At 46.1% G+C, this 10,672-nt stretch overlaps 1 long non-coding RNA gene across 2 annotated transcripts; it reads right to left on the bottom strand.

Annotated features, from left to right (window-relative positions):
- Window positions 1-3,567: 3,567 nt before the first annotated feature.
- On the bottom strand, window positions 3,568-9,737 carry LOC142467274 (uncharacterized). 2 transcript variants are annotated; one of them, XR_012788331.1, is made up of 4 exons: window positions 9,601-9,737; window positions 6,498-6,560; window positions 4,532-6,072; window positions 3,568-4,358 (listed from the first exon to the last, which is right to left on the bottom strand). It is a non-coding gene; the product is annotated as an uncharacterized LOC142467274 (long non-coding RNA). The 2 variants fall into 2 exon arrangements; XR_012788332.1 differs by having other exon boundaries at window positions 3,571-4,640; window positions 5,269-6,072.
- Window positions 9,738-10,672: the final 935 nt, after the last annotated feature.

The following is a 10,672-nucleotide window of genomic DNA, read 5'->3' as shown; positions in this document are numbered from 1 at the left end:
TATGCAAAGCTATACGATGGCCAGAAGGTTCGGCATAATGCTAAAACAAATAAGGCTTTAGGCAAATTTTTAGCCAAAGCAAACCTACCAAAACTGACAAGGTTGGAGCGGGAGTTCCTTGGTAAGGAGTTCACAGCGGAGGAACTAAAAGAGGTAGTTGTTAACCTTAACCTGCTAAAGCTGCAGGCCCAGATGGATTTTCTAACTTGTATTATAAAAAATACATAGGAATCCTGTCCCCGCACTTGCTGAGGATGTTCAACCATATTTTGACAGGGGGCTCCTTCTCAGACATGATGTTGCAAGCGTCCATCTCAGTGATCCATAAATAGGGCAAAGATCCCACCAATTGTCCAAGCTATCGGCCAATATCTTTGATTAACTCAGATATTAAAATTTACTCCAAATTACTGGCCAATAGATTGAGTTCGATTCTGCCTAGGCTGATTCACCCAGATCAGGTTGGCTTCACCGCAGGTAGGCAAGCGGCCGATAATACTAGAAGGCTAATTGATACTATAGATTACATAAATGCCAACAGGATCCCGGGAATGATTGTAAGCTTAGACGCGGAAAAAGCCTTTGACAGAATCGACTGGCCATACCTGGATGCCACACTTGCAGCATTTGGAATGGGGGACATGGTGATACGGGCAATCAAAGAGCTGTACACTAATCCAACAGCGCGGGTAATCCATCAAGGGTACCCGTCAGACTCGCTGCAAATTAAAAGTGGTACAAGACAGGGCTGCCCACTATCACCACTGTTGTTCATCCTATGAATGGAACCACTTGCAAATCACATTCGCAGTAATAAAGACATCACGGGAATCCACATACAGTCTCAGGAGTACAAAACGCGCGTTATACGATGATGTTATCCTGACACTGTCAAAGCCCCTAGTCTCCCTACCCAACCTCTTTGACCTCCTGGACACATTCAACTCAGTTTCGGGGTTTAAAATCAACCAATCAAAATCAGAGGCGCTAAGCCTGAACCTCCCCAAAACTACCGAAAAACTAGTAGAGATTAACTTCAATCTGAATTGGCAACCCAAGATGATTAAATACCTGGGAGTTCATCTCACGAAGGAGGTCAAATCACTATATAAGGCAAATTATCCCAAACTCTTGCAATCTTTGAGAAAGGAGCTGAAGGAATGGGCAACATTCGGTATCTCCTGGATTGGAAGAATTTATAGCGTAAAGATGAACCTTCTGCCCAGACTCATACCTTTCCAGACACTCCCCATACCCATAGATAGTGCGGAGATAAGTGACTTGCAGGCTCAGATCTTTAAATTTATTTGGAACAATAGGAAAGCTAGGATACCAGCAACAACACTGATTAAACCCAAAACAGCAGGCGGACTGGCGGTACCTTGCTTGTTCTCATAATACAGAGCAGCCCAATTGAGCCAAATTATCCATTGGCACATAGATCCTGAGCGCCGTAGATGGATGAAGCTGGAGAGCGAGCTGTGTGCCCCATTGGACATTCAGAATCTGATTTGGTACCCAAAACTTAGGTTAAAGAAAATCTCGAGACCGCTATCCTCAATAACCAACTCACTCTCGATTTGGGAAGCCACTAAATTTAAGTGCGCCTTAACCAAGTGATACTCCCTGATGACACCACTATTCGGCAACCCAGATTTTGCTCCAGGGCTGGAAGAGGGACACTTTATAGTCTGGAAGCAGAAGGGATACGGGAGGTTGAGGGATCTGGAGGGCATAAGTACTATTCAAACATTCACGCAAATTCAGGCTGACAAAGGCATCCCCATCACAGAATTTTTTAGATACCTCCAGATCCGGGCATTCTACACCAAATACAAGAACCGTCCTAAAGTGACGAATTTCGAATCGCTCTGTGCACGAGGGCACAACACCTCGGGACTTACATCTAGGTTGTACAGAGAGATAGTCGATCCTGGGACCGGCCCCAACACACGTCTTGACTACATGACCCACTGGGAGAGGGACTAATGGGGAGCCTTTAGAGGACGAGGACTGGACAGACATACTCGAGGCGACAGCAAAAACATCGATTTGCACGACGTTGAAGGAGCACTCATATAAGGTGTTAATGAGGTGGTATCTCACTCCAGTTAGATTATCAAAATTTGTCACGGGTTACTCCCCCTTGTGCCCTAGACAATGTGGAGAGTCCGGAGACCTGCTGCACATGCTGTGGTCTTGCCCTCGACTGCGCCCAATATGGTAACAGATTCATAATTGGCTTAAGAGGATCTTGGGCCTCGAAATTCCTCTAGACCCTTGGCTATTTCTCCTAAATCGGCCACTAGAGGGCCTGACGAGAGCGGGGAACAAATTGATCGCTCATTTTGCGACGGCAGTGAGGTGTGAGACGGCAGCATTGTGGAAGCAAAATACAACTCCATCGTTAGAAAAGATTCGGAACAGAATTTGGTTCGTTTGCCAGATGGAGAAGTTGACTAGTTTGGTCAACGACACTGGCGCAAATTTCCAAAAAGTCTGGTTCCCCTGGTTGGTACAGACTGACATTACAGGGGTGAGCAATGCCACCATTTGGCTGTAATAATGGAAGGTGAGTTCTCCTTTGACGCCTTCTGGACGGTAACAGGGTGAGTACGAGCCCCAGATACAGACCAGAGAGGTGACGTGGAAGAAACAGCCCAACACTGGGCTGCACAACATGAGCCGAGAGCTCCAAGGAGTTGCAAGAAGTTGTGGAATACATGTCAACCCCCCCTCCCCATCCCCCCCTACCCCAACTCTGCCCCCCCCCTCGTGTTACCCCCCCCTTTCCGACATGTGTCTCCCCCCATGTGTAACTACCCTTCCCCCCCTGAGTCAATGTGCTATGTGTAAAAACTCAGCAAGTTATGTGGCAACCTCAGCTAATATTGGCTAAAAAATGTCTTTACACTGCTGTATGCTTGGAAAATGATGAAAAGAAAAAGTTGAAAAAAAAAAAAAAACAGCAACAGCAAATACTCTGACACGTTTCAGCCGCAACGGGTCTTTGACAAAGGCCCGTTGCGGCTGAAACGCGCCAGAGTATTTGCTGTTGCCGTTTTTATGTGCCAATAAATCGTTTTTGTACCCAGTATTTTGCAAGTTTGGTCCCACGCATTTTTTCCAAGGCAGCTACACTGCCATCCACGAATCTTCTGCATTAAATACTGTAGGTGGCTCAAAGTCATTTAATCCTTAGAAAATGGTTATTACTACTTGAGTATTCTCTTTAGATAAGAGAAATGGGAGAAAGAAACCCCCTGTGATGCTAACCAGACATGTCCATGTAAATAAGCGTGCAAAATGTAGCACCTTAAACCTTGATCCTACTCAAAAGACAGCTTGATTAACCCATTCATATAGCATCCCACATTGTCAGCCATTTAGAATACACCACTTCATATGCGTGTTCAATAGCTTAGTACATTAGCTAGATCTTGTATGAACTTTGCAACGGTGTTCTTTAAACTGTGACTTGATTGTAGCAAACAAGTGTCTAAGGGTATACCAATATAATGGTTACTCATTCAATTACGCCGTGGCACTCCGGGTGCTGTCGGCGTGCTCCTACCAGATGAATTCAGCATGAAGGAGGAGGTTTGAACGGCGGTGCAGCTGCCATGAGAGGAATAATGGAGACCGGACTGCTGGCTTCACGGTACACAAAAATTTATTGTAGGCACATAAAAAGTAGCAAGAGAAACCTCTTAAGCGTTTTGTGCGGGTAACCGCACTTTATCAAAGAGTGACTATTCTTCCCAATGTGGCTCTTTTTAGCTGTATCAACGAGAAGGGCACGGTTGCTCTGAACAAAACAGCCACTCCTGCTTTTTTGTTTTGCACCGGTGAATGAAAAAATTGGGGGAAGGTTTTGTCCTTCAAACATGTTATATCTGTCACAGGAGACCTCAACTAGGTGCAGGGGCCTGCTTCAGTAGGCTTACCCTGAACAGATTCTTCTCCGGCTTCTCAGTGCTATTCGGCCAATAGCACTTTTGAAAAACCCACCAGTTGTGTGCCCGATCAACTCAAAAACTGTTCTGGTACTATGAACGTCCATGCTCCTTACATAGCCCTTGGTCTCCTATACTTTTCATGGAGCAGGGGCTGCTGGCCGATCAGAACACGAATCGTGACGGTGCAGCCAATCGGGGGACGAGGGCTCGTCCGGCTGGACCAATCAGAGGAGGAAGCCAGCTTAGGCACTCTGGACCGCTCCTCGGGGAGGTAGCTGCTGGTGAGTGGGAAATTTTAACTGGCCAATGGGAATCATGCCTACGGGACGGAGACCCGGCAACGGTTCCCTTGGCGATGGGTAGGCGCCTTCCAGATATCACACAGTTATTAGCTCTTTTCTTAAATTTTCTTAAATTTTCTATTATTAAATAATAAAGAGAAAAAAGAAGGGTTTTGTCTTGGGTTGGGTTGAAGCCCATGTACAGCTTTGGCCGTTGACTCTGCTTGTGGGGTAATTGTGGTATGCAGAGTCTAATAGTGTATACTGTATGCTCGGGGTGCACTGTGGTACCTGAGATCATTTGTCTGTACATCGCACGATCTTGTCACTACATTTCCAGCATGTGCCATTTACGTCGTACGTCTTACATCCTGAAGAAAATGTCCTTATCCTGCGACTACTATATAAAAACATCGAGTTAACTTGAGCATCTTAAACATAATATACTTTTTTTTTTTTTTTAAAGCTAAGTAATATTTTGGTTTTAACTTGCATTCTATAAAAACCCAAACTCTTAGTTAATATAAAGAAAATAAGTGCTTACAGCGCTAATGCTTAAAACAATATAGTAAAAATGAATACTAAAGTGATTACACAAACAAGCCTCTATATTAAAGGTCTAGGCTGCCTAGAAACTATGACCGATACAGGTCAACATAAACACATAGAAAACACAAAATAACTGGCGCCTAGATTTACCATACACCACCTAAGGTGATCACAGATCAAATATCAGACCAGTCCTTAGTGCCCAATCAATATCAGATGATTCTTGATTGATGTCTCATAACGTGGAAATAAACAAAGAAAAAAATCATAGTGCAACACTGGTATAAACAATCAAACTAAAAAGGACCACAACAACTTACAAACACACACTCACATAACACCGACTGACTGAAAAAACTGGTGCTATTTAATACTAAGAATAAAAACCTATAAAAGATAAAACAATTGTCTAAATAGACATGAGGAACATGAACTGTGGAGATCCCACCCGGTGATGTAAAAATTGGAATCCTACTCACGACAGGGCGGCCAACAAACAGCGCTGATAGAAACTTTATCTCTCCCTCTGTGCTGGATCCCAATCTGGGGACTCCACAGTGTACTTTCAGGGCTCAGACGCCGCCGTCACGCTAGCTGTTGTCCTGATCGCAGACCCGCTGGTCACGTCGCATCCAGATGACGTCACTCGCATGCGCACCGGCACTGAAGGTCCCGATAGCTGTCTGCAGTTGCGGCATATAGCCAAACCACCTCCCCAGGCTATACGAAAGAACAAAGAGACCTCCGGGTTTTGGGTTTTCTTAAGTGGCATCCCGCTGCCTTCTGTGACCATGTCACTGCTTTTATTTCTTATTTGTGATGCTGGAAATGTCTGTTATCCGCTGTAGTCTGGCGTGCTGGGCAGAGCTCTGATCTCATGCGGCCGTCTTGGATGACTTTGCGCATGCGCCCCCGTAAATTCCAGTTCTTATTACATTTTTATATAATGCAAAATGTTCCATCAGCAATAAATTCTTTCACTGCCTGTGGTGCCTGCAATATATTGCATGTTTACATCATCATTTGGTTTCCTAGGGGCAGCCTTCAGATTAGTCTTAGGCACCCCTGGGTGACAGGACTCCCTGGCTGAGAAACACTGATGTAAATATATCAGATATCAATAGAGAAATGGTCTAATTCTCCCCTCGGGGGCAATATATCCCAGGGTCCCCACACCCTCGCTGACGGTCTGTTTCCCATAGATGTTTTATATCGCGAGCCCAAAGTCTGTCATCTTTAAGTGGCCCACACTGTCCTTTAATATGTTCTCCGGCTTCAGGTCCCTGTGAAGAGAGAATCTCTGAGCTTGGTCTGAGGGTGTATTTTTATTTATATAAGGTCAATACATTTAATGCTTCAATAAGGGTTTTAGTGAGTACTGTGGGGAAGGGAGTTTGGAAAGAGTTGGTATTCCCAGCAGGTAAGTAGAGTCAAGAAGGCTGGAAAGGAGACAGGCCTGAGCAGAGTGCAGAAAGAGAGCAGGGATAAGGAGATGTGATAGAAAGACGTCTTGAGCAGAGTGACAGCAGAACTGAGATATAAAGACAGAATAAAGATGGACCGGAGCAGAGAGTGGAGCTGAGATATGAGAGAGGAAAATAGACAGCCTGAGCACAGCGAGAGACCATACACAATATAGAAGACAGAAAATAGACAGCCCTGAGCAGAGGGAGGATGAGACAGCACAGAAAAGGATGCTTTAAATTACCGATGAATAATGCCCGTAGAATGGAGAAACTGGATACAACTGACCATCTCAGCAGTGTAGAATCTGATGGAGAAAGAAGAAAAGACTTTCCAGCCCAGCACGGGGTACAGTATATTCCCACCCAAACATTATTCCCAGCACGGGGTACAGTATATTCCCACCCAAACATTATTCCCAGCACGGGGTACAGTATATTCCCACCCAAACATTATTCCCAGCACGGGGTACAGTATATTCCCACCCAAACATTATTCCCAGCACGGGGTACAGTATATTCCCACCCAAACATTATTCCCAGCACGGGGTACAGTATATTCCCACCCAAACATTATTCCCAGCACGGGGTACAGTATATTCCCACCCAAACATTATTCCCAGCACGGGGTACAGTATATTCCCACCCAAACATTATTCCCAGCACGGGGTACAGTATATTCACACCCAAACATTATTCCCAGCACGGGGTACAGTATATTCCCACCCAAACATTATTCCCAGCACGGGGTACAGTATATTCACACCCAAACATTATTCCCAGCACGGGGTACAGTATATTCCCACCCAAACATTATTCCCAGCACGGGGTACAGTATATTCCCACCCAAACATTATTCCCAGCACGGGGTACAGTATATTCCCACCCAAACATTATTCCCAGCACGGGGTACAGTATATTCCCACCCAAACATTATTCCCAGCACGGGGTACAGTATATTCCCACCCAAACATTATTCCCAGCACGGGGTACAGTATATTCCCACCCAAACATTATTCCCAGCACGGGGTACAGTATATTCCCACCCAAACATTATTCCCAGCACGGGGTACAGTATATTCACACCCAAACATTATTCCCAGCACGGGGTACAGTATATTCACACCCAAACATTATTCCCAGCACGGGGTACAGTATATTCCCACCCAAACATTATTCCCAGCACGGGGTACAGTATATTCCCACCCAAACATTATTCCCAGCACGGGGTACAGTATATTCCCACCCAAACATTATTCCCAGCACGGGGTACAGTATATTCACACCCAAACATTATTCCCAGCACGGGGTACAGTATATTCCCACCCAAACATTATTCCCAGCACGGGGTACAGTATATTCCCACCCAAACATTATTCCCAGCACGGGGTACAGTATATTCCCACCCAAACATTATTCCCAGCACGGGGTACAGTATATTCCCACCCAAACATTATTCCCAGCACGGGGTACAGTATATTCCCACCCAAACATTATTCCCAGCACGGGGTACAGTATATTCCCACCCAAACATTATTCCCAGCACGGGGTACAGTATATTCCCACCCAAACATTATTCCCAGCACGGGGTACAGTATATTCCCACCCAAACATTATTCCCAGCACGGGGTACAGTATATTCACACCCAAACATTATTCCCAGCACGGGGTACAGTATATTCCCACCCAAACATTATTCCCAGCACGGGGTACAGTATATTCCCACCCAAACATTATTCCCAGCACGGGGTACAGTATATTCCCACCCAAACATTATTCCCAGCACGGGGTACAGTATATTCCCACCCAAACATTATTCCCAGCACGGGGTACAGTATATTCCCACCCAAACATTATTCCCAGCACGGGGTACAGTATATTCCCACCCAAACATTATTCCCAGCACGGGGTACAGTATATTCCCACCCAAACATTATTCCCAGCACGGGGTACAGTATATTCCCACCCAAACATTATTCCCAGCACGGGGTACAGTATATTCCCACCCAAACATTATTCCCAGCACGGGGTACAGTATATTCCCACCCAAACATTATTCCCAGCACGGGGTACAGTATATTCCCACCCAAACATTATTCCCAGCAGGTATTTGGGCGTCTCCCTTGCCCCAGCCTGCTCATTCTCCTACCAGCTATGAAGCCTCAGACCGCATTAGATCCCTGACTTTTACCCATATTTAGGATCTCCTTGTGCCTACCCTGAGTGATGGTGCTATATAATTACCCACCACCTCTGCTGGTGGGCAGTTCCACTGAACCACTACTTTTTAATTGAGGGACTTCCTCACACTTCCCCGTTCCCTCTCACCCTCCGGCATCAAAAGCCGTAACCTCTTCTCTTCATATAGGAAATGTGTCCTTCCTAATATTCAATAATTGCTCTGAATGTATTTGAAAGTGTTTATCATATCCCCTCCCCGAACCCCCTCTCTAATTTCTCTCACCCCCCTCTCACCCTCCTTTCTCTATATTCCCTTCTCCCCCCTTTTCACTTGCGTTGCGCTGCTGACCTTAAGTAGTCTCTTCTCTTTCAGGTGCTGCGATAAATCCACTTCACTTAAATACTCCATGAGGATAGGGTGACCAGATTTAAAAAATGAAAAACCGGGACACCTTAAAAAATAATTTTTTAAACAAATGACATCACGTGACGCCCCCGGTTGCCATGACAACAAGACACTCTGATGCCCCTGCAGTGTTAGTGTGTATAGAGGTGGGGGCTTTGCTTGGGCCCTTCAACTCTTACAGCCAGGGCATTATTGGCCAGGAATGCCCAGTTCGGAGGGGATTACTACTGCACCGACACACTTTATTCGAGCAAATACCCAGTATGTACCTGGCAGATACCTGGAATGCGCCGCTCCTCACCTCTGACAAGCCCCGTTGCGTTTGCCTTCCCAGCCTGGGTTCATGCCTGGCTGACGGGCGGCTGATCTGTTAAATGATAATGATTAGGATTTAATAGGCTGCAATGCTTCGCGTGTCTACCAGATGGCATAAATTCATGAATTGTAATGCAGTATATATATATATATACTGTGCAGTATTGCAGCCAGCGGGAATAAAATGCTTCAATCCCTGCCTGGAAAATACCTCAATGCACTCGGGCAGAAAACAGTCACAAACCTCAATACACCCGGGTATACCCGAATTCGTGGGACTAGCCGAGCTCAAATAAACTGTGTCGCCAGTGTACTTCAAAATGTATTTGATTCGTAACAACATCAAAAAACTGTAATACCAATAGCTAACAACCACAGACAATGATAATCTAAACCGTCAAATAAAATGTCTACGGCCCTTGTTCAAGCATGTTTGCGGTACTTACCAGATAAATCAGTGCCTGCAATCCACGACTGTATCCGCCTCTCCGAGCGTCTGAAAGCAATCCAGCGTTCCTGGTGTGTGGCTGAAGAGGTGAGGGACTCCCTCCTCTCAAACGGAAAATAAGAGCAAAAAATAGAGTTAGAACATACCTATCATACAGGGATGAGAGAGAGAGACAGAGAGAGAAACAAAAGTAATATACTGTATAACCACTTTGATTGGAGAAGACAGGTCATGTGATCATGCCACCGCGCAAAAAATCACTTGGCTCTGTCTCCTTCAATTTCGCGCCTTTGCCAGCTCTGTCTGACGTGCGCGCTGGCGCCATCTATAGACATCCTCAAAGAGGACCATAGATGTGAACGCGCAGCGTGCGCGCGTCTCCCCTCCGCTCCGTCTGAAATACTATAGACGCAGCCGTAGGCACTTATCGGCCAAAATGCCAACTATTATTCAGTAAGCCTCGATAAGTGGGCGATAACGGCCTGTATCGCCGAAAAATCTTTTGAAGAAAATCAAATCGCCGACTGAGCGGCGATAAGCCACATAGACACTTTTCTGAATGTTCATAAACACTCGCGATTCCAGTAGCCGCGAGTCGGCGATCGCCGCCTATCGCCGCCTATCACGGCCCTAAAACGGCGATTTTCTCCCCAAATCCAAACAGTAAAATAAGATTGGTGGTGAGAAGCATCGATGAGCGGCGATTCGGGACTTAGAAAAATGTTGGCCTTTTTCCTGCATTGGATTGATGCCGGGGATCTCAGGAGCTGATACCCATTAATACCAGCACCGGAGACCCCCGGCATGAAGCCGATGCAGGAAAAATGCATTTACAGCCACTTCATTACCTTAGCGGCCATGGCGACGTGTGTGAGAAGCCACCGGAGCCAAGGTAAGTTAGGTTTGCAGAGGCCCTGCAGCTTCCCCGGCACTTAATTTAGGTGCCTTCGGGAAGCGCGCGGGCCTCTGTAAACCCAGCGCCGCCCGCATTCAGTCTCGCGCCCCCTGGGGGTTGTGCCCAAACAACCAGTTGTGCCAGGGGAGCGCAAACTTTTGAAGCTGCGTCCCCG

Source organism: Ascaphus truei, chromosome 16, assembly GCF_040206685.1.
Source record: "Ascaphus truei isolate aAscTru1 chromosome 16, aAscTru1.hap1, whole genome shotgun sequence".
NCBI lineage: Eukaryota > Metazoa > Chordata > Amphibia > Anura > Ascaphidae > Ascaphus > Ascaphus truei.
Note: the sequence above shows the minus strand (reverse complement) of the source record. Positions and strands in the feature narration are given on the sequence as shown.